The following is a 24,584-nucleotide window of genomic DNA, read 5'->3' as shown; positions in this document are numbered from 1 at the left end:
GAAAATACATACCTAATTATTTTGTAATACTTAGAACTACTATGAAAGTTTATCAAAATCAAAAATGAAACGTGATATTAATATTATAGGTAGGTACAAAGTAATAATAATAAAAAATAAAATATAATAATAGATGGAAAATGCTTAGAATTAAATTATATAGGTAAGTATGTAAGTATGCGAAAAAAGTGACTACATTGCCTCATTTGCCTCCTTATGCTTATTCGCTGTCTCAGCTACCTACTCAGTTGAATGACACTCACCGGTTTTATCAGTCAAGCGACGACCGATCTCAGATACCATCTTCAAAGCAGAGGGTCCCCAAATGTATCAAAGTCCAGTAGACAGATAACATACTTTGGTGACAGACAGTCATATTTTTTGCTTGTTAGACTCAGTTAAAAAAAAACTGCACCTGATGATTTTTTATTGATTTTTTCAGCTTCATTATCACACAATTGAATACATTTACGTATATAATACTGCCCTAAGACATTAAAAATTTGTATGACGAATTTTGGAATGAAATTCTTTCCTTTATGATAATATTTGTACCTACTATCACTTCCTTCCATTTTGGTATGTGAATTTCTCAACTGTCACTTTAATTTTTTAGTTTCTGGTTTATCGTCTGCGTTTTAGGATTTGGAGGTAGATAATTAATTGATACACTGAAATGGTTTCGGAAACGACGAGGTTTATTTGGTGTTAATATATACTATATGGTTACATTTTTTATCATTTAATTCTACGGAGCGCAAAATGTACGCGTTCGCGATTTTGCTGCTTGTCGCGATCTGCCCGCCAAAAAAAAAAAACCGTTGGACTCGCGAGCTGTGCACAATGCGACGTTGCCATACGTGTTTTTTTTGGACAATGTTGCCGGTCAGATATTATTTATTAGTGGTATTATACATTATTTAATTATTTTCGCAATCAGCCGTTATTATTTGTTGGCTTTGATACCGATTCGGGCGTCTCCAGGTACACAAAGACACACCCAAATGGGGACCATACGGGGGTGTCACAAGCGCACCTCTCTGGAAAGGCCCGAATGGGGTCGGGCCAACTAAGGGCTGATTACGATAGCGTGTGTAACTGGACAGTGCGGTGGCTTGATAAGGGGTGGTTGCGTCTCTAGACGTTGAAGGATCGAAGCCCCACCGGTACGTCGGCGGCCGGAGAGACTCGGATGCAGCACTGTAGCATAGTGGTTCGCGGTTCCCGGGCCCACCGTAAAGCTGCTGAGAGAGGAGGGCGTCGCGCCCAGCCCTCTCAACACCCTCGGACCGTCGGCAAACGGAGAGTTTCGGATGCAGCACTACGCCGCTTTGTGGGCGTAGTGGTTCGCGGCTCCCAGGCCTACCGTACGGGCGGATGCTGAGAGAGGACGTCGCACCCAGCCTTCCCAACAGCGACCGTCCGAAAATCAGTCGATCCCTCACGAAAGTGCATACCGGCACATTACTCGACCCCCTTTTTTGCTCGCTTGCCCTGCCGCGGCTATCGAATTACACGCACTGCACTGATATTATACTAATATAATATGCGAAAACTTAATTTTATACTTAAAATGGCTTTAAAGTTTATAAAAATAATTTTAAAAATATATCAGGGCCCGAAATGGACCGGAATGCCATTCTGCCTCATACAACTGCTCCGGGTTGTAAAATTTTCCACTTCGAGCACTGAAATAACTTAATATACATCGCTTCCAAACACAAAACACTTAAAACTAACTAATCTATGATGCTAATGGCTGAGGATGCTGCTTGGCTGCTTTCCGCTGATGGAAGCTGCTTTGCTCAGCTGAAGAAGGCCGCTTTGTAGCTCTCTTCATCATGGTGCATCTGGGCCAGGGCTGATTGCAAGGCTCACAGACACGCTGCTGTTGACGAAGAGGGCTCAAGCGGCTGATGATGCAGGGCATTTGATGCCGTTTTCCCTCGTTGGAGCCAGGGTCTTGCCCGATACACTCGTCCGTGGGCCAAGTTCGCTGGCGGATGCAGTTGGTCGGGAGTACATCGGGAGCCATGACTTCGCAATCCGGGTGTTTCTGCTCTTTTCTTCACTGGCTTGGCTTTGGCAGCATCCTCTTTCTACTGCTTATTATTATACTTTGTTGAGCGCCACCAGAGGCAAGCCTCTGGATGTTTCTTCCTCGCCGTTTCCTATTCCGGTGTTTGGATCTCAGGGTTGTGTGTCCGGGTGAAAGAAATTCCACCTGCTTCTTGATTCCAGACGATCAAAATCAAGAAGCGTAGTCCCACGTTGACTGGGGCCACTTATCACTTCCTTCCATTTTGGTATGTGAATTTCTCAACTGTCACTTTAATTTTTTAGTTTCTGGTTTATCGTCTGCGTTTTAGGATTTGGAGGTAGATAATTAATTGATACACTGGAATGGTTTCGGAAACGACGAGGTTTATTTGGTGTTAATATATACTATATGGTTACATTTTTTATCATTTAATTCTACGGAGCGCAAAATGTACGCGTTCGCGATTTTGCTGCTTGTCGCGATCTGCCCGCCAAAAAAAAAACCGTTGGACTCGCGAGCTGTGCACAATGCGACGTTGCCATACGTGTTTTTTTTGGACAATGTTGCCGGTCAGATATTATTTATTAGTGGTATTATACATTATTTAATTATTTTCGCAATCAGCCGTTATTATTTGTTGGCTTTGATACCGATTCGGGCGTCTCCAGGTACACAAAGACACACCCAAATGGGGACCATACGGGGGTGTCACACTACCTACTAATGGTGATAAAAAATGTACTTCAAATAACTAAGTTGCCGTCAAAAGTAGATTGTTGATACCTCAGTATAATCTTTGTATCAAAAAGGATAGTTACGTTCATGCTATTAGTTTGGGAATTACTCTATAATATGGGTACTCGGCCCATTCCATCAGCCACGTTTACTACGTCACCAATGCGGTGTGAAACCAAAGGCCTCTCTCTTTTTCAATTAGCCCCTTAAAGCACGCTGAATAAAATATCACGATGATTACCTTGGCTACCGTGTTTCGCTTTTACCGGCCGCAGTGTGTTTAATAATGCATTTATTGCCAAATAAACCTGTACGCTTTGAAGAAATAATTGGATTCTGTAAATTTATCGATAATATTTAAAGCAAATCAATTAGCGTTTATGGCTAGCCAATTCATTCACTCACTTGTATAGCGAGAGTATTCCTATCATATTATTAGGTCAAAATAACTCCTGATATGGGAATAATCATTGCATATTATTATGTATATTGCTACTCATGCTGTGCTATGACCGCCATCTTGGAAAATGGTGGATAAGTTTCAGTTTTTCAACGATATATCATTAACGGTGGAAAATATTGAAAAATATTTTAAATGAATATTTGCATATTATTATGTATATTGCTACTCATGCTGTGCTATGACTGCCATCTTAGAAAATGGTGGACAAGTTTCAGTTTTTCAACGATATATCATTAACGGTGGAAAATATTGAAAAACATTTCAAATGAATATTTGCATATTCAAGACATTTGAAGATAAATAAAATAAACACACTTATCTATTAAAATGTGTACTATATATATGCAAAATCCTAGTTTTAGGGGATTTATTGTGAAACTCTAATATGACTAAAAGTCATATTGCATGTAGGTACTACTTTTCACTCGTCGTTTCGGCGTCGCTTATAATGACGTGGCAAGTAGCAAAAATAGCAAGTAGAAATATTGTTTTTCGATTTGCTTGGACCTGATAGGTTGAGCAAGTGGCTGACATCCATTTCTCGTAAAAACAAAATCTGTCAATATAAATTTCTACTCTGCGAAGGCCCATATGATCTTATCGGGATCGGACATGGTTGAAAAAAATACTTTTCACTAGAGACACCAGTGGAGTCTCAATCACACCAGCACATTTCCATCATCGTGGTGAATGGTAGAATATCTAAAAGGAAAAGTATACAGGACACAACACAGTTTGGTCACAATCATACAATGAAAAGGTTTAATAATATGTATCTGCGATGGCTTTAAAGTTCTAATTGTTTCTCACCACAGCTGCCTGCCATTTACGGAGCCAAACTTTTACAGTGTTATCATACATTTGAATAACATTAGTAATAGGTAGTTTTTTTTTTAAATACCAACCAACCAACCCAAAAAAAAAATCGTTCCTAACGTAAGAAAATGTACAGCATCTGCAGTGTTTTAGGAACGTCTAAGAAACTTGGAGTCAATATTGTGACCATACTGAAATTAAGTTCGATATAAACAATAATGATATCATGTAATCCACATATTTTTAAATAATATATTAAAACTGTATTGTATTTTAATGATAAATATATTATTAAATAATACATGTAATAATAATAAGGGTACCTTTAATGAAATTACATTTTATTAAGTTTTTTTTATTGTAAGTTCATTGTTGACTTATAACTGGTTATCTAGTCCGGTAATAATATTGTGGGTATCGGGCTCGAATCCCGAGTTTGGTAAATTCACATATTATTTTTCATTTTATGTTTGGACCCAGGCTATGGACATAATATTTTGAGCAAGTGGCATTTATCCTAAAAACAAAAATATGTTAAATTAACCTCCACACTGTGGAGGCATATATTATTATGATCTTATTATGATTGGACATGGTTTAAAAATAAATGGTCTACTAACAATAAAAAATAAGTTTAAAAACAATTAATGAAAATGCTTTAAAATCTAAATTGTCTCAAATTGCAAGCTTCGTATTTTTCCATAAAGTGCCTCTGATAGACCGAGCATTTACCTTCCACTATTACAGCGCTGGTAGCCGTTACTTGGCAGAATTTAACACACCTTACATAAAATATTTAGCAGCAATAATTCGCATGAATCATAATAGGTATAATTATATATTGGATAAATAGACTAAACTTAATGAATAAAAAAACTCAAACATTGAATCTCACATGACAAATGATTTTCAAACCAATATGGTTGCGCCAATTGTAGTGGCCCTAATACAATATAAATGTCCTACCTACCTGACATCATTATTCTTGCTAGACCGGACCAATTATTAAGAGACAGTCATTCTTCGAACCGTGTGCTTGCAAACAACTATAACCTATAGAACAGTAAGACGTCATTTACGTGAACTAGTTTTGACCGTCAAGTATCACATACAGAGTGACTCAATAAATAGTAACGCGCAAGAGTGGTAGTGCGAGTGAGTGATAACCAGCCCACGGAGCCAGCCTCGTTATTATAAAAAGTCACTTCCTAGCATCGTTGATATATCCCCCCTCCCCCAGTATCCGAATCATTCCGTTTAATGCTTGAGGGTGAGGCAGGTTGCCGCAGGTTGAGAAATTGAGGTTTTTCAACAGTACCTACATATGATATTTTCTATATAAATAATTGTACATTCTTAAATCTTGCGTAGGTAATACCTACATGCAGAATTGAAAAAAAATGTAAATAATTAATGATAATCAATGGGAATCGTATTCATAGAACATATTATTAAACTTGTATGCATAGAGATAAAGCGTAAGTGAAAACTTCTGTAGGTAGTAGGTACGGTGTAATGTTATACACATAACACTTAGTACGGAGCATTTTACCGGGAAAAGTTTACCCGGTATTCCGTAAAAACAGTGGTCACCACGTTACGGGATAATACCGGAAAAGGGATAATTGCTCTACGGTCCAGAAGCCGCTTAAAACTTTCACTATACGAATAATTGTCGAAATCGCTTGAAATCTAAACGGCATAACAAGTATAGTCATTTTCCAAACAAATGACAATAACTTTATATTACTCATTCGTGTTACCTGGCAGTGAAGGCTCAATATTGATTGACTCGTAAAAATAAATTAAACACGAGAAATTATTTGTAAATATAATATTATGTTCCTATAAGGCAATTGCCGTGAATATCATGAATCAATAATATGATTACATCCGTATGGTATGCAGTAAAACTAAATATTATGAAACTAGCGACATCATTAAGTATTATGAAATTACTGCACATAAGTAAATTTACTTCACAACTAAAGTAATATAAACAATGTTGCTATTGATAAAACTATGTCATAATATTATAAGGTACTTTATAATTACTTTTATAGTACTTTATATACTTAACTTATAGTTACTTTATAATTAAAAAAAATATCGATAAACTAGCACTTAAAAATATATGTCATAATTTTAAACAATGTTTTGGAAGAGCCGAATATTTTTTTAACTAATTAATTGTTTCGCTACTAATAATCTCTTAACGCCCAAAGCACACTGCAAGTGACCGTGCAATGTACGCGTGGCGTAAGAGGCGTTAAAAGCAAATGCCGTTTTGGCCCCCTGCGCCATGCGCGCATCGCACGGCTTCTTGCAGAGTGCCTTTAGACATTCTACCAAAAATAATCAGGAACTAAATTTAATTAGATTTAATTATCGGTAAGATTATATTATAAAGTAGAAAAGGCCAGGATGGTGATTTTCAAGAAGATTAGTATAATATTCTAGCTTTTTGTGAGAAATTTTAAACTGTTTACAGTGACGAAAATCGCTAGGTTTAATACCATACGCCAAATTCGTATTTTGCATGCTAGATGTCAATTCAAAAATGCTGGAACTAGCAAAAAACGTCAAGTTTTCAACGCCTATTTTCAACACTCTCTAAATTATAATTATCTTATATCCAAGAATATTAAGAAGAGAAGAATAAAATTATTCATATTTTATATGTTTATTAGGATTTTAATATTATTTAGTGTCTGAATATATTCACCTACATGTAAAGCAAAAATATTCAAATTTCTTATATGTTTCCGTGAAAATAATAGCAAAAGTTTATGCACAGAGGTAAATCCAAAATTAGAAATAAAATGTATAATATAAATTTCCATAGAGGTCATACAATTACGTTTGAATCTTTTTTTCCTTTTCACACATATAATATATATGTGGTGATGACGTGAAAACTGCCCCTAACTCATTTATTACGTATTTGTTCCTCGGCTCCTCAAATGTAGATATAAATATTTATGTTTTCATTTTTAATTCACAGTAACATTCACAAAAAGCGACCGCAATAAATTCCGGTCGGACTTTTCAGTTTTTGCATTACTTCACTACAACTTCTTTTTCATTCTTTTTTCGCAAACAACCGAGTCTCAAAATGACTGCTTACTTTTAAAAGGTAAAAAGGTATTCATTAAGTCACCATACACAATACAATCTCTGTTAGGATCTTATTACTTATCTACTTTATATTTAATTCACTCGAATTCAAAATATATTCAATTTTGCCAAGACTACAGATTTCGTACAAAAATTATTATAATACTAATAATATGTATCCTAATATATCATGTGACTGTCATCAAATTCCTGTGACCCAGATCTCAACTATTATATTAATTATTAAATATTAATTTTCACGTAGAATCAGTCAGTATAATACGAGGGTGGGTCAATAAGTCCTTAGAAAAGCCGACAGGTGGCGCGACTAGTACTGTAAGCGGTTTGTTTTCATGCAGCGGCACTACCGATTCAGTATGCTGCGAAGTTTCAATCAGATTGGTCGGGTTGTTGTTTTTTATTTTCGTACATTTAAAAAAAAAATTGCTTGTTTACAAAAATGGAGAAAATTGAGTTTAGAGCTGTTATTAAACATTTTAATATAAAAGGGTTAACAGCAAAGGAAATAAAAAATGAGTTGGATTTAGTTCACGGCATATCTGCTCCTTCACTTGCAACTATTTATAACTGGTTAAATGAATTTAAACGTGGTCGTACATCAACAAAGAATGAACCACGCTCAGGACGTCCTGTAGAGGTGACTACACCAGAAATGATCAATAAAATCCACGATATGGTGTTAAGTGACCGAAGATTAAAGTTGAGTGAGATAATTGAGGTTACAAGGATCTCAAAAGGTAGCGTCATTTCTATTTTATATGACAAATTGGGCATGAAAAAAGTTTCTGCAAGATGGGTGCCGCGTTTGCTCACAGTCGACAATAAACGCAATAGGGTGGTGGCCTCTAAAGCCCTGTTGTCGCTCATGCAACGCAATCCGGATGATTTTTTTCGTCGCTTTGTGACTGTAGATGAAACATGGATACACCACTATACTCCCGAGACGAAAGAACAGTCAAAGCAGTGGATTGCGAAAGGCGAACCATGTCCAAAGAAGGCGAACACCGTAAAATCATCTGGTAAGGTTATGGCTACTGTATTTTGGGATGCACGTGGAATTATTTTCGTTGACTATTTGGAAAAAGGAAAAACAATAACAGGGGATTATTATGCATTTTTATTGGACCAGCTAAAAAACGAAATTGAAGAAAAACGGCCTCATTTAAACAGGAAAAAAATCCTCTTTCATCAGGACAATGCCCGTGTTCACACATGTTTACGATCAATGGCTAAAATTGAAGAATTGAAGTTCGAATTGGTCGACCACCCACCGTATTCGCCAGATTTAGCCCCCAGTGACTTTTTCCTTTTCCCAAACTTAAAAAAATGGCTAAGTGGACAACGTTTTTTTTCAAATGAAGAAGTCATCGATCGGACAAATGCTTATTTTGAGGACCTTCCGAAAACTTATTTTTCTGACGGTTTAAAAAAAATTGAGAAACGTCTAACCAAGTGTATTGAGCTCCAAGGAGATTATGTTGAGAAATAAAAAAAAAATACAAAAATAAAAACTGTTTTAATGCTTTTTTCTAAGGAATTATTGACCCACCCTCGTATTATGATTTCGTAATATTATGAGATAGCGGATCCGCAATTTATTGCATAATCATTTCAACATATTATTATGTATTTCCATAGTGCGCCGGTCAATAAATAGCCGGTCATAATTGATTGGACATGTCACTCGATTATAACTTCCCGTTAACAACACATCGCACCAAATTGTCATTATATTTATTATATTGTATCAATTGAACCTTTGTAATAGTAAATAAAGTCTCGCCTCCTCCATCATCACGGACAATTAACTACGACCGTCTTTCATCTGCAACACCTATCCACCACTGAATTAGAATACGTACAGTCCTAATATGTATACTGTAAATAGACGATGTATTTTAAAAATTAACGATACTAAAGGCGCACCCACATTGAGGTGCATGTCGCCGACTATCACGTGAACTCACGGCGATAAAGATGTCTATAGTTTCGTCATTTTGCAGAATATTTTGAACGTGCACCATTTCGTAAATTCACTGAATAATGACACTGATGAAGAGTGCCTACTATAATGTATTAGTAATATGAATTATTATTAATTATTCATGCTAGTTTTAATTAATTTTAACAGTTTCTACGTGTGTGTATGCTAAACTACATGCGGCACGACATTCATAGATAATAGAACAGCCTGCAGACCATAGATAATAGACAACATTATCATAGAAAATACATAGTGCCAATTGCTAAAATCACAAAAGAATGTCAGTTTGACAGTTTGACGTGACATTCGAAAAGTCCAGGCATGTGGATATGATAAAAACGTTCAAAATGTCATGCAGGTGCAGATGCAGTGAAGTTCAACGTGAAGAGCGCTCTTGTTTTAATGATTACGGCAGATTTTTCTGTTGTTCGTTTAAATGTTCAAAATGTGCTACGGGATGGGAGCATCAGTCTGATAAGATTTTAAACATCAAGAACAACGACATTACACACTTTTTTCCCCGTAGCGAAAGCCCGTGATAGTAGGCGACAAGCTCCGTGACATGCACCTCAATGTGGGTGGGCTTTTAGTCTCATACATTAATTTTAATCTACCAGAATTATCTCATATAAATATTATTATTTCGTATTAAACAGATAACTACAGATGAAAGTGATAGAAAAATGAACTTCACCTGCATTATAGTAATGGTTAATTTATAAACTGCATAAATTTGTTTAATATATCTTCTTGATTCCGTCATCTTCTGGGCGACCGAGACTTTCATCGCTTCTCGATCCTCTGCTTCTCTCAGAACATGGTGAACGCTGTCCCCAGTAAGCTCCTTTACTTGGTCGCTCCAGTGCGCTTATGCCCTTCCTCTGCTTAGCCTTCCCTGGAGTCTACCCGAAACCCTCTAGTTTTAATACCCTGTCCACAACGAATTTAATAATATATCAAAAAAACTTCAGAATGCGTCTCAGACATATTGTCAATATAGTTATTTATATTATGTAATTTGTACGAAAATAATTACAAGATACTCGTAAAAAGAACGTTTTATTACCACGTTTTAAAATTTTCTGTTGAATCATATAAATTTGACAATTCTATGCATTAATAAAAACTTTTTATTGTACTTGATAGAAATACTGAATAAATATTATTATAGAATACAGAAATGTCATTTTGACATTTCATATTGATTTCCATAGTAACGCACATATATATCAATAATTTAATTACTAGGACCCACTAAGTAACCAATAATAGTGAGTAGTAAATATTACTTTTAACGAATTTTTTCCGAAACATACAAAACAGAATTAACTGAAAATGAATTCAATTTTGCTTAAAGATGGCCAAAAGTATTAAAAGAATACATTGTCTTCGTGTTCTGATATATTCTAAAAGTTTCAAATGTCTAGCTAGTCGGGAAGTTATTTGAAAATCTTTGACAAACAAGAAAAAATCTGTACCGGACAAACGAGCTAATAAAAACGTGGTAAAAAATACGAAATCCTTTAGAGTCGAAAACATTTGTACATACCTATTACATATTGTGGAAGACAAACATTATGGGATAATAATTATAGGATTTTCATCAACCAGCATTTAGCCAAGCGGAAAATTGTACAAATTAAAATAAAAGTTTTGTTTGCCATTGAGTTACGATGTTTATTTCAATACAGTAATTTGTTAATAATTAATATTTACTATAATTAATATTGGTATGTAGTAGGTACTATATAATATAAAAGTTCTACAAATTTCCGCTCGGTGAGGTGATTCTTCCTCTTATTTTCGTGTCGTCTTCTATCGAAGGATTCCAACCAAATTGCAGCAGATACATCTCCACACTCGATCTTAATCGGGCGTATTACGAGACCCTACGTTTGAATGTGACAAATAAGTATTTTTTATAACTGGTGTTGTCTCAGGAGCAGTTACCCAACTTTTGGGCACTCAATTATCTTTTGACTGAATCTACCTAAGAGTATAATATATGGGGGGAGAGTAGCACATACAAAATTGTAATAAGTAACAAAAGCTTAAATACAAATGAAGAGTTCTTCGTGATGGCAGAATGCAAGAAGTGCAACAAAATTGGCCTTTATGGCCCATCTTGCGACGGTCGTATAAAATTATCAACGACTTGAACAGAGAGACATTTACGGAGGTTGAGTAACTAATAAAATCATCAACCGAAGCATCTGCTGCTCTCTACATTTCTCTGCATATTATTAATATTTCATATTTCTCATTGTGCGCTTCTTGAAAATGTGATTCGATCTAAGTACATATTCTGTAATGAGTACAAATATTCTCGGCTACAATTTTGTTTAAACTTTACCGGATACTAAGTGCGGTATTTCGTGGTGAGATAAAAGCAGACGTTTATTTTGTTTTTAGTTTCTTTATTTATATGAACAGGAAATCCGGGATTACGGATTCAAAATTGAGTAGGATCCCGGGATTCCAAACCTTATTAGGTACATATTATTATTATACTCTAACTTAATAAGTGGTACCTGAATTAAGTCTACGCTTCACTCGAATCCGGTGTACTAAAACCCCGGAGAAATCCCACCATAGCGTAGTTAAGAATTTCATTTGACCAACAAAGTGTCGCCTTTATGGGTGCTTGAGTGAGAATATTTTTGCTTTATACAGCAATAATTTGTTACGCCACTCGCATGTATGTAGTAGGTAATATCTTCCAGAGACAAATAGCTTCACTTTTTCCGGTTTGATAACATCACATAAAAACACTTTATGCCTCCCATGTCACATTTATTTATAATCGCACTTTGAGATAAAAAAAAATGTGCGTCTCTTTAGAGTTTTATTAAAATATTTATACGGACTAAATAATTACACGTGCCTCGGTACCGCCGAAACCCTACTGAGTGTTTTAAACCAAAAAAAAAATCTTTTCAATCATTTAGATTTCCCTTTACGATGTGAAAAGTGATACCTACTCAGTGACCAGTGGCGTGCGGTTCATAGATGCTGGACGTAAATACGGCGCATATATTAATTATTACAAGATATTAATAAATATTTTTTTTCGACCATGTCCGATCCTAATAGGATCATATGGGCCTCCACAGAGTAGAGGTTTGTATTAACAGATTTTGTTTTTACGAGAAATGGATGTCATCCACTTGCTCAACCTATTAATTCCATACCCTGACTCATACACAAATTGAAAAATAATATGTGTACTTGCCAGACCCAGGATTCGAACCTGGGACCCACAGCATGGTAGTCCAACGCTTAAGCCGCGCGGCTACCATGGATAAATTTAATGACATACTTATTGCCGTGAGTCCCAGGTTCGAATCCTGGGTCTGAAAAGTACACGTCATATTTTTTTTCAATTTTGTGTATGAGTCATAATACGAATCTAATAGGTTGAGTAAGTGGCTAACATCAATTTCTCGTAAAAACAAAATCCGTTAATAAAAACCTCCATTCTGTGGAGGGCTCATATTATGATCCTATTAGGATCGGACATGGTCAGAAAAAAATACCTAAATTATCAAACGTAGTGTGGTGTGAGAATAACAATTTTGACAGGAACACTATTCATTGGTTTTTAAAATATGTCGTCAAGTACTCAGTGAAAATTATGTACCTACTTACTTTTTTTAAATTAGAAAATCCAGTATGACAAAAAAAATAGTTTCACCTACTTTTGAAGAGAATGGTCGATCTCAAAAAATACCGCACGCCATTGTCTGTGATCATTATATATATTTTGCAAGGATAACAGAAAGTAGCAGTTTTAATAATTAATTCGTTTAGTTTGGTGAGTACGGCTGGAGTATTTTTTTATTGAAAGGAAAGTTTTGCGGAAGATTTTTGGACCCATATAGGAAGAGGAGGAGCTAAAAACACATTAGTGAGCCCATATACTCACTAACAACCTACAAAAAATATTGTGTCAATTACCTGTAATGTCTACATGCCTTCCAAGCAACTAAAATAAAAAATACATGAGATCATGTGACTAAAAAATGTGTAAACTTGCAAAAATTAAAAATAAATTCTATCACGCGTCAGGTTGGTGGCATGGTATGCTACGCGTTAGGTGACCTTAGTGTGGTTTTGATACATTTTAGCAGATTTTTCTAACTGACACTATTCGTTTTTGGTACGAGATGAGAGCATTTTGAATACCTAACAAATAAAACGATATCGGATACTTTTCCATAGTGAGAACTTACCGTGAGCTCACGTAGTCTCACGTGACGTGATGGTACTGTATTACTAGCATCAGACGCAATGATGATCGCACATTATGTAAAAATACACGCATGGTTTTTATGTATATTGGTTGAGCCATTTCTATTCGCATTTATTCTTTATCTCCCCACCCATCTCCAAATTCCTTGGTATTGTACAAGACCAGGCAAGTTCAGATTTACGGTCATAATTCGAGCGTAAAATGCAAGAGACATGCAGTTAGATCGACATAGAGGACGCGTGAGGGTTTCTAATGGCTTTCCATCGCTTAGTGATTGACTCAATAATATAGACTGATTCAGAAGTAGTTCATCAGCTTGATATAGTGGGACCGTCGGATATTTCTGAATACCTGGCAAGCCGTGATACCGGCTATTATCCTTCATACAACCTGCTATCACCATTAATATATCATTATCATCCATAAACTGTGTACCGTCAAGTGCCGCGCACCGGGTGACCTAAAACAAACAATACGCGCAAGCGACAGTGCAACCAGACCTCGGAGCCATCATAAATCATCATAAAGGTAGTGTCTGGCATTATGTTAAATCGCCCCCACCCCTGGATCTGGAATCCACATCATTCTTCAAATCATACAGTTCACTGCGAAAAGCGCCACTATTATTGATACGCCAAAGATATAAAATAATCGTAAGTTAGGATGATCACGTTTTAGCTGGAGTAATGGAATGAGGGGACTGGTTTGAATGCTAAACTTCCCAGACACTAGTGAAAACCGAGAAACATTTAATAAACCACGAATTAATTTGATTGTACCACTATATATCATAATTTGGTTCATTTGGTCGTATAGTGGCGGGTTGACAGTGGATGAATATCATTCAATATTTAAAGAAATTTATCCAATGTCTTTATTTCAACACAATAAATATAACTATTTTCCTTTCAATAATTCGTCAAACTCCAGCTGCCTTTCTTCAAGGCATGCACGCTTTTCACTAACTTAAAACTTGTAATTATACTCTTTAGACATTTTTGTGTGCTCTTACGAGGGATGTTTTCCAATCCTGGTGTTTTAAAGAATTATAATTTATACACACTGCGCGAGTGGAGAACTACAAGGTTCTAAGTGTTTGTCCTTGGAGAAACAAAAGTAACAATGAGGTAGCTTAGAATACTATTTCTTTGTTGGGTTTGTTTTTTCAAGGACGAACACATAGAACCTTGTAGTATAATATATAGTAGTCAATGACCGGCGTGGTCGCAGATATTATGACCTATTCTGGTTCAGAACTGTTTTTTCGTGTTAGGCTTATAATGCACGATTTTAGCGGAGGGTGCGAGACATATATATATTTTCAGTGATGTGCTCTGTATTTTGTTTTTTAAATTTTGCCCTTTATTTTTAAAACCTCTCTTCTTAGGGTAATATTTTCTATGTATTTTTATTTAACTCATTCGTATAGAACTTGTTATTTTACAACGTTTTTCTTAGCTCATATTCTTGTTTGTCATGTAATTGTTTATCCAGTACAAATCTTGCAATCGATTTTTAACTAATTTCCCGACTAGCTAGACATTTTAAACTCTTAGAATATATCAGCCCACGATGCCAATGCATTCTTTTAATACTTTTAGTCATCTTTAAGCAGAATTGAATTAATTTTCAGTTAATTCTGTTTTGTATGGAAAGTTATTTCAGAAAATTCCGTAAAAAGTAAAAGACTATTATTGGTTGCTAAGGGGGTGGTTCTAGCAACTAAATTATTAATATGTACGTGCGTTACTATGGAAATCAAAATGAAATGTCAAAATGAGATTTCAGTATTCTATATTTGTTTGTTTGTTTGTTTTTTTTACTTCATATCAAGTACAAGTTTGAGCATATTGAGCATAAAAATTCAACAGAAAATTTAAAAACGTTGCATATAAAAAGTTCTGTTTATCTTGTGATTATTTAAATTTTAATTTTATGTTGTGACCTATCTGATTTGTTATGTATACCTACGGTAATTTTTTTAAATAAATAAATTATTATAATAATACTTTCGACCGAAGGTACTTGATGGAATTTGAATTTAAATTCTAATGGATTCAAGCTCTGTACTATTCCATTTAAGTCGTTTTTTGCGACCCGGGTTTCGCCTTTCGGCATCTTCAGGCGTCGAGTACACTCACCATAGGCAAACACACACTGACAACGAACACCCTTAACTCTACCTTATATAGTAAAACAATACAATAAAGTAGGTAAAAACTCCATTACCTACCTATTTAGTCAGAAATTACAACAAAAAGTACAATAAACAAATTATGAATAGCTGAAGTGTCAGTAAAAACCCAATTAGTAAAAACCCTATCTTATTAATAACAATACACTGGACAGCATATTATTATAATAAATCGTCAAACCTAATAATAGGTCAAAATTCTTTATAACAATAAAAAATACTACACTCAAGAGGTGTAAATCGTCAATTCTAAGAAAAATAATTAATCGAGTTAACTAATGAGATGTCTATAATAATACTACTTACAAGGTACCTACTTTTATTTTTATAACATTATTTTTTAACAAAAACAAAATTATACATATAAACTCGCTTAATATAATATAATATATAACTCACCTAATATAATATATATATATATATTATACAATTATGCATACCTAAATCCTCATCCCTAGACTCTCATACAAATATATATAATCTCATACAAACATATATAAATTGTGTGTCAATACAATTGACCATAATATAGTCTCATATGTAAAACATCATATTATAGGATATAACAAAGGGCTACTAGGAAAGCTGAGTTGATCGTTCAATATAGGTAAGCTCTGCAACTGTGCTCTATTTATTTCTAATATTTCTTGGTAGAATAATTTATAGTCACCCGTATGACTGTGAAGTAGTTTTGCACCCTTTTCAATGTCAAACGTGTGTTTTTCATTTAATAAGTGGTTAGCAAACGTTGAAGTATCCTTCTCCAATCTTTGGGCTGCTAAATGTTCTGAAATTCTAATATTTACGCTCCTCGTAGTTTTCCTAATGTAAAATTTAGGACAGTTGTTACAGTCTAATTTGTAAATACCGATTAAAAATAAATCCGGTATTTACAAATTAGACTGTAACAACTGTCCTAAATTTTACATTGGGAAAACTACGAGGAGCCTAAATATTAGAATTTCAGAACATTTAGCAGCCCAAAGATTGGAGAAGGATACTTCAACGTTTGCTAACCACTTATTAAATGAAAAACACACGTTTGACATTGAAAAGGGTGCAAAACTACTTCACAGTCATACGGGTGACTATAAATTATTCTACCAAGAAATATTAGAAATAAATAGAGCACAGTTGCAGAGCTTACCTATATTGAACGATCAACTCAGCTTTCCTAGTAGCCCTTTGTTATATCCTATAATATGATGTTTTACATATGAGACTATATTATGGTCAATTGTATTGACACACAATTTATATATGTTTGTATGAGATTATATATATTTGTATGAGAGTCTAGGGATGAGGATTTAGGTATGCATAATTGTATAATATATATATATATATTATATTAGGTGAGTTATATATTATATTATATTAAGCGAGTTTATATGTATAATTTTGTTTTTGTTAAAAAATAATGTTATAAAAATAAAAGTAGGTACCTTGTAAGTAGTATTATTATAGACATCTCATTAGTTAACTCGATTAATTATTTTTCTTAGAATTGACGATTTACACCTCTTGAGTGTAGTATTTTTTATTGTTATAAAGAATTTTGACCTATTATTAGGTTTGACGATTTATTATAATAATATGCTGTCCAGTGTATTGTTATTAATAAGATAGGGTTTTTACTAATTGGGTTTTTTACTGACACTTCAGCTATTCATAATTTGTTTATTGTACTTTTTGTTGTAATTTCTGACTAAATAGGTAGGTAATGGAGTTTTTACCTACTTTATTGTATTGTTTTACTATATAAGGTAGAGTTAAGGGTGTTCGTTGTCAGTGTGTGTTTGCCTATGGTGAGTGTACTCGACGCCTGAAGATGCCGAAAGGCGAAACCCGGGTCGCAAAAAACGACTTAAATGGAATAGTACAGAGCTTGAATCCATTAGAATTTAAATAAATTATTGTATTATATCTACGTATTTTTGCTAGATTTTTACCATATTAAATTAGTAAACATATCGGTTTTAAAAGTATATGGCTTACTTATACATAACTTTTAGGTAACATATTCTCATAATTTTGTAATAAATAACCCGTCGCTAAAATTCTTTGGGTTCTTTGGCAATTACTTAAGGTTGCAAGCTAGCTTCCATGTTGGTACTTATGATCCCTGGTTATTTATTAATGACGAGTATAATTTTATACATAAACGTGTAATTAAGTAGCTATGTATGTGTAAAGGCTTCCTGGTTTCCATAGTCGTGCATTATAAATCAGAATATATTTTCGGGGTTTTCATCGTTCTCCAGAAAATGGTATGTTGATTTTTTGAGCTGTTGAAAAATTAATAATTTTTCCTAACAAAATTATTCATTTTTTACTCCATTTGCGAAGATTTGTTACAAAAAAATTATTTACCATTTAACTTTTAATTAGTAACAATGTTATCAAACATAAAATTTGTATGTAAATGCATACGTCACGGATACAACATGCATATATAGAGATTAAATTCCTCTCATTTATGAGAGTGCGGAAAATCCGAATCGCTGAGAGAGTGTTGCTGGTACCTGCATCTTGTATGCCTTCCCTTCCTGCCATTCAGTAAATCTAAGCTGATGAAAACACACTGGCATAAAATGAGGCTATACTACTGGACTCTAATTATCGCGTACACAGTGCCTCCATATGAGTGAATGGACGAAGTGCCACAAAAGTGAAAATTGATTTATTCATCCATCCATCAGTTCCAGAAATTTTTTTGTAAGTATATGTAATTGAATTGGTAAATATATTAAAAATAAAACTCTACACGTCAAAAGTGGCTAGCTATCAGTACCGACTCGACAGCCGGCTCACTAACTAACTGACTGACTAACTGACTAACTGACTAAATGACTAACTGACTAACTGACTAGCTTACTAACTGACCAACTGACTAACTTACTAACTGATTAACTGACTAACTGACTGAATGATTAACTGAATAACTGACTTATTGACTGAATAGTTTATTGACTAGTCAGCTATTCAAAATATTTAATGGCGGCCAGTTGTTGGGGATCTTACTTTAGTTAGGTAGTTGCTATCGCTATTTTAGGTTTTTTGTGATCTTTTCTATAAATAATGTTAATTTTAAAAACTTATTTGAATCTTGTAAACGAGTTTTTATTTCACTACAGTTCTTCAAAATATATGCGAGACCTTATGTTTTAATTTTACCATAAATTAATCTGCGATGCGAAGTAGTTTATTTATCAGTTTCATTAACCTTTATCATAGGTACGTTCCCGTTACCTGGGTACGTTACGTACCAAGGCAATATCTTCATAGGTGATAATTTTCTTTAACTTCTTTGGTAACAAGTTTTACTAACTGGTTTTGTCCAAATTTATTCCACAAAAATGAAATATTTTATTGCTTTCACCGAGGTTCGATACAGTAAAAAATAGTATGTATGTATGCTAACCTGGACGCAAACTATAATATGCGTAATTTAAGCGGTGTATTATTTTAATACAATATTCAAATTTAATAAACGATACTTTAACAATAAAAATTTCATATTACATGTAAAAAATTAAAAAAAAATCGTTGCACACGTGATGTTTTCATGAAAACTGTATAATTTTCTTCAAGCAGATTTCACAGCAGATAATGGTATCATAACTACCAAAATAGTTTTATTTAGTTGTAGAACTTGTAAAATCTATTGAAATTCAAGCGACGGATTGAATAGCTAGCACTAACAATAATGGAAACACGGTTTTCCCTTACTGCAAGCTATATACAGATAACATTATATACAGCATGGGTGGTCCACCATCGGCGTAGCACAATTTTGGTCTAAAATACGATATTTTTGTAAATTTTTAAATAAAATATAATTTTCTTATTTAAAATTCTATACATAAAATAAATTTGTTTACTAACGGCCGCCGAGGACAACGCTTATGTGTAATGTAGATTCAAAATGGTATCACATAATAGATTATAATATTTGTCTTGATTTATCTGGAACGTGCGAGAGAAAACCGTGTCTTCCACTCTTCACCGTGAAATGTTTTATCGGAAATATATGGCCGTATATTAATGACCGTCTCTCTCTCTCTCTCTCTCTCTCTCTTAAGAAGACTCTCTGGGTCGTATAGTACTGACATAAAATTCATGTCTAAATAAAACACGGTTCTTGTCGGCTTACACTTTACAGAAAGCCAGCAGCAAATTTTTTTTGAAAATAGCCGATATACTGGATTATTTGTTGGTTAGATTAGATTATGTAAGGTAGTTTAGGTTAGGTTAGGTTAGGCTATGTTAGATTAGGTGAGGTTTTCATTCTTAAATTCATAAATTTTGCCAAACTCAGCTATGAAAATTGAACGCTCATCTCTTTCCGATAAGAAAAACCGCGGCCAACTGTGCCACGGTAAAATGTTTACGTAGGTACAATTTACATGTAACCAGAGAAAACATATTAAGACAGCGGGACAGAGAGAATACTGATTAAATGAGGCAATGTGTAAGAAAAGGAATCGTTTATTTTAATCGGGTCGTGAAAGAAAACAATTGATAGGATAGTCTCATAATAGTTTAATGAAATAACCCACACATAAGAATGTTAACAGGTGGTATTGTCATCTAATATTTTAGTCTAGTTTAATAATAATGTTTTTGGCATTTGGATGAGACCAATTTAAGCCAAATCATTCAAATTATATTATGTTCCTTTAAAATGAATAATAAAAAATATTATAAAACTTGTCTATTGAATGAAATTCAATTCAACCAAAGTATTTACACGGTCTCACGCATAAATACGACTAATATCTTATAGGTGTGTTGTGATATAAACTTCAGCTAACTGATAAAATTATTGGTCCTAATTTTGAATTATATTATGTTACACCAATTTAATACTCAGTACCTCAATCTCAATGTTTCCTTTGTATGTTTGGTATTGTGTAATTCTTCGTTCCTACAGATAAGTTTTACTAAATCCAAATATACATACTTAATTATTTATGAAATTAGAATTTAAATAATTCTAGTTTATTCAAGTTTCATACTCTTCCATAAGAGACGTTTTAACTACCAGATAGCGTTGCCAACTTAGCGTTTTACTTCTAGCTTTCAAAATTCTCATCTGGCGAATGGCGTTAAATTTAGCGATGTTTCACAGTGCAAACTTTTCAAAATACAGCCAGAATATTATACCTACTAGATGTGCTTAAAATAAACATTCAGAAATTTTATATCATCTATTATCGTATAAATAAAATTAATGGAACGTATATCATGATGACTGAAATTCTTACCTGTATTTATTTTTTAATTTAATAACTTATTTTAGCAGTTTTAATATACTAAATTCTTTTTCGATCTCTGCTCTTGTTAAAACAGTAAAAATCTTTTAAATAATGTGCTACATTTTAAAAATTTGAAAATCAGCTAATTTTAATTACCCTATCATGCAGGTAACGGATTTCTAGTAACATATTTTTTCTATAAAAATCGATAAAGTATAATTAAATATAAAATTATAAATAATTCAAAAATCTTTTTTACACTTTCGAAAAACTATATTTAAATGACAAAAATATCGATTAGTTAGTAACATTTTAAATTAATTTAAATTGTCTATAAACCTTAGTAAGTTACACGCTTTGTATGTACTTTGTCTATGGTCGCTATATGTCCCCAGTATTTTACTACACTCCCTCTTAATTCAGAGTTGAGAAATATTGATATAATACAATATTATTTTAATAAAACCCAGGCGGGAACATTTTACCAACCGTTCGTAAATCATTGTATGCGAACTGTGAATAATAATAATTATTAGAAAATTAATAAATTGGCTTTAGTGATCAATGAGTAGTTGTGCTTCACTGATATACAGCATCTATGTAAAACGAGCGCCCGTACAGCCATTTCCTATAACTGTTATCACTTTCCGATGTAATGAGATCGAAACGTCATGTATGTAGCAAGAGCGGAAAATTTCTAAATAAAAGCTCATTTCAGATACTCATATAGTGGCTCCATAATGAATATTGAACATTTCAAATATAATAATATGTACATTGACTTTGAGTGATTATCGGTGACTTTATAAAGTTCAATAGAGTAGGTACAAAGTTAAGCTGCGCCCATGCTGGACTGGTAGGAAAACATCCCCTACGTCGCAGAGATGAATCAAACGCCTCGTAAATTACGGTTTTATTTTTCTATGCATATTCAGATCTAGAATATCTTAATTCATTATTTTATTTACTAACGTCAGTAAACATTACATAACATTAAAAGTTGAACATTCTCGTAACATGATATTATAAAAATAAGTATCTACTCGTAGGTAAATTAGTGATGAATTCAACAAAATAATGTTGATTGAAACTCTCTTCTATAAAAATGTGGCCCAAACATATGCAAGTTAAACAAAAAAGAAAATCAAACCGTGAAGGAGCGTGAAGGATTTGTGGTTGATTTTGTATGTAAAAATGGGATTTACTTAAGCGATTTTGATATGTAAATCACACAAGGCAGAATATTGGCCGAAAGATGGTATTTTCAACATCTTTGGAAACAATTTAAGTAAAATATTACACACATATACATACATATCGACGCCTCCTAGGCTGGATCAACAAAATAGTAACTTTTCAGTGGTATTTAGAACGATTTTAATAAATTTGAATGACACCACAACGTTAATTAAAAATGCTGGAATCCTATTTTTTAGTTATGCCTATAAAATATTGCTTAAAATTAGTTAATAAAAGGCAATTAAGTAAAAATATTAAATTAAAAAAACGGAATTCCAACCATTTACGTAGAGGTGCTGATATATTATTATTATTATATAAGAGGTCTAGAACCAAAAACGGAAGTTAACATTTTTGAAAAATATTGACTTATCAATAAAAAATTGTTATTTTTTTTATATGCAATTAAATAAAAGTAAGATAAGTCGGGGGAAGATGCCTAATTTTTACTTTGACGGATTACTAATTGTGAAATAATATGTTTATATCCAAAATAAAAACATCGTTATATTATAAAACACATTATTATAATATTTATTTAGTAACAATAGTATTAAAAATTTCAGTGGATGTCATATTATATAATGATAAGTATACAAACAATATTTAAATATACCTTTTACAGATATTATACATACAAGAAAGATTTAAGACATTTTTAATAACTTGCCAACATTTTATGTAAATGGAAACTGCCGTTTTTGTTTCTAAACCTCTCATATATTATATTATTATAAACAGTTACTTTTCCAGATTGCCTCGTAGACTCAAAAATTCAACATCACTTGTGTTCACTCTTGTAATTTCAATAGATTCTAAAATATTAAATTTATTAGATTTCATAAGTGAATTTGCGATCAAAACTTAAGAAGACTATAGCTTTTTCATTACATAGTAAATAATAAATTACCAATTTTACTTCTGAGCGGAACATATGGACCTCCACAGGCGGACGATACATTAATATTATACTTTTTACGAGGAATGGTTATCCGCCTGTCACTTATCAAACATGTCCTCACTCTGGATCATACAAACGTGCTCAAACATATAACTTTAATATGAAGATATCGTCTTCTAGAATCTAGAGTATGCCCTTTTACCTATCCTGACCAGCACCTTCATGCCGACGGTCTTCTTCTGCTTTCCTTTCCCAGGAAGCTACCAAAACCACTAGTCTCTCCAGATTATCCGGTCAGCAAAGTATAATTTATGCGATAAATTTCAGAATGCGTTTCAGACAATATTGTCGATAGCCGTTCCTTTATCCCGTATATTTGAATTATTGACAGTTTTGTTCACTCTGTCCAAAAAATGTGAAGTATTCGGCGCTAACACCACATTTCGAAGACAATCTATTATAAGAGTAAAAATATTAGGCCCCTTCATTTGTGTGCATTAGATATATTATAATAGTCATGGGGCACTTGTACGTGTAAATTCAAATATTGTTATTAGCAAAAATAAAATCATAAAAAATGATAAATAAATTATTTGAAAACATTTAAAAAATATAATATAATATGCTTTTACAATACCTAAATTCCAAGAAAACTCATTCAAGAAAATGGATATAATAATATCATGTTGGTATGTTATTATTATTATTTTTTATATTGAAGCTATTAAGGGTTTTTCCATCATCATTTAATTTTTTAAATGTGTTTATGCACACAAACCTGTATTTTATTTGGAGAATAATAGCACAATGAAAATATTAATAGTAAGTACTATCTACCGAAGGTACTTGATGGAATTTGAATTCTAATGGATTTAAGTTTTGTACTAGGTATGCCATTTGAGTCGTTTTTTGCTACTCGGGTTTCGCCTTTTTGGCATCTTCAGGCTCTATGTGCACTCACCAACTTGTAAATACATAATGACAATGAATATAATTAATTAATACAATAAAATAGATAGGTAAAAACTTTATCACCTACCAATGAAGGATCATAAATAAAAATATAGCAAACAAATTATGATTAGTGAAAGTGTTTGTAAAAAACCCTTATTACTAATAACACAATCAATAGGCAGGCGTGTGCATTGTCAAACTCTAATAATGGATCATTAAAATAATCAATATATACTACATTCAAGAGGTGTAAATCATCAATAGTGGGAAACAATGGTAACGTAATGCTCCTTAAAACAAATAAACATTTACTTTCCCACACATTATCAATATACGAAATATTGTGTTCTAAAAGTGTCTAGTATAAATAATTCTAATACAGTCATTTTTTTACCGTTGTTGATACAAGTGAAAATTTTTTTATAATTTAGCATATGAATATTTATTGTCTTGTTAAAACATGTCCGATCGATCCTAATAATATCATATTAGCCTCGTGGAGGTTGTATTAACAGAATTTTGTGTTTACGTGAAATTGATGTTAGCCACTTGCTCAACCTATGAGATCTAAACAGATATTGAAAAACAACATGTGTGTTTTTTGCC

Source organism: Rhyacophila brunnea, unplaced genomic scaffold (genome assembly GCF_057557595.1).
Source record: "Rhyacophila brunnea isolate RB1 unplaced genomic scaffold, BYU_Rbru_1.0 scaffold_1, whole genome shotgun sequence".
In the NCBI taxonomy this organism is placed as follows: Eukaryota; Metazoa; Arthropoda; class Insecta; order Trichoptera; family Rhyacophilidae; genus Rhyacophila; species Rhyacophila brunnea.
The sequence above is the reverse complement of the archived record's forward strand: the minus strand, read 5'-3'. Positions refer to the sequence as shown.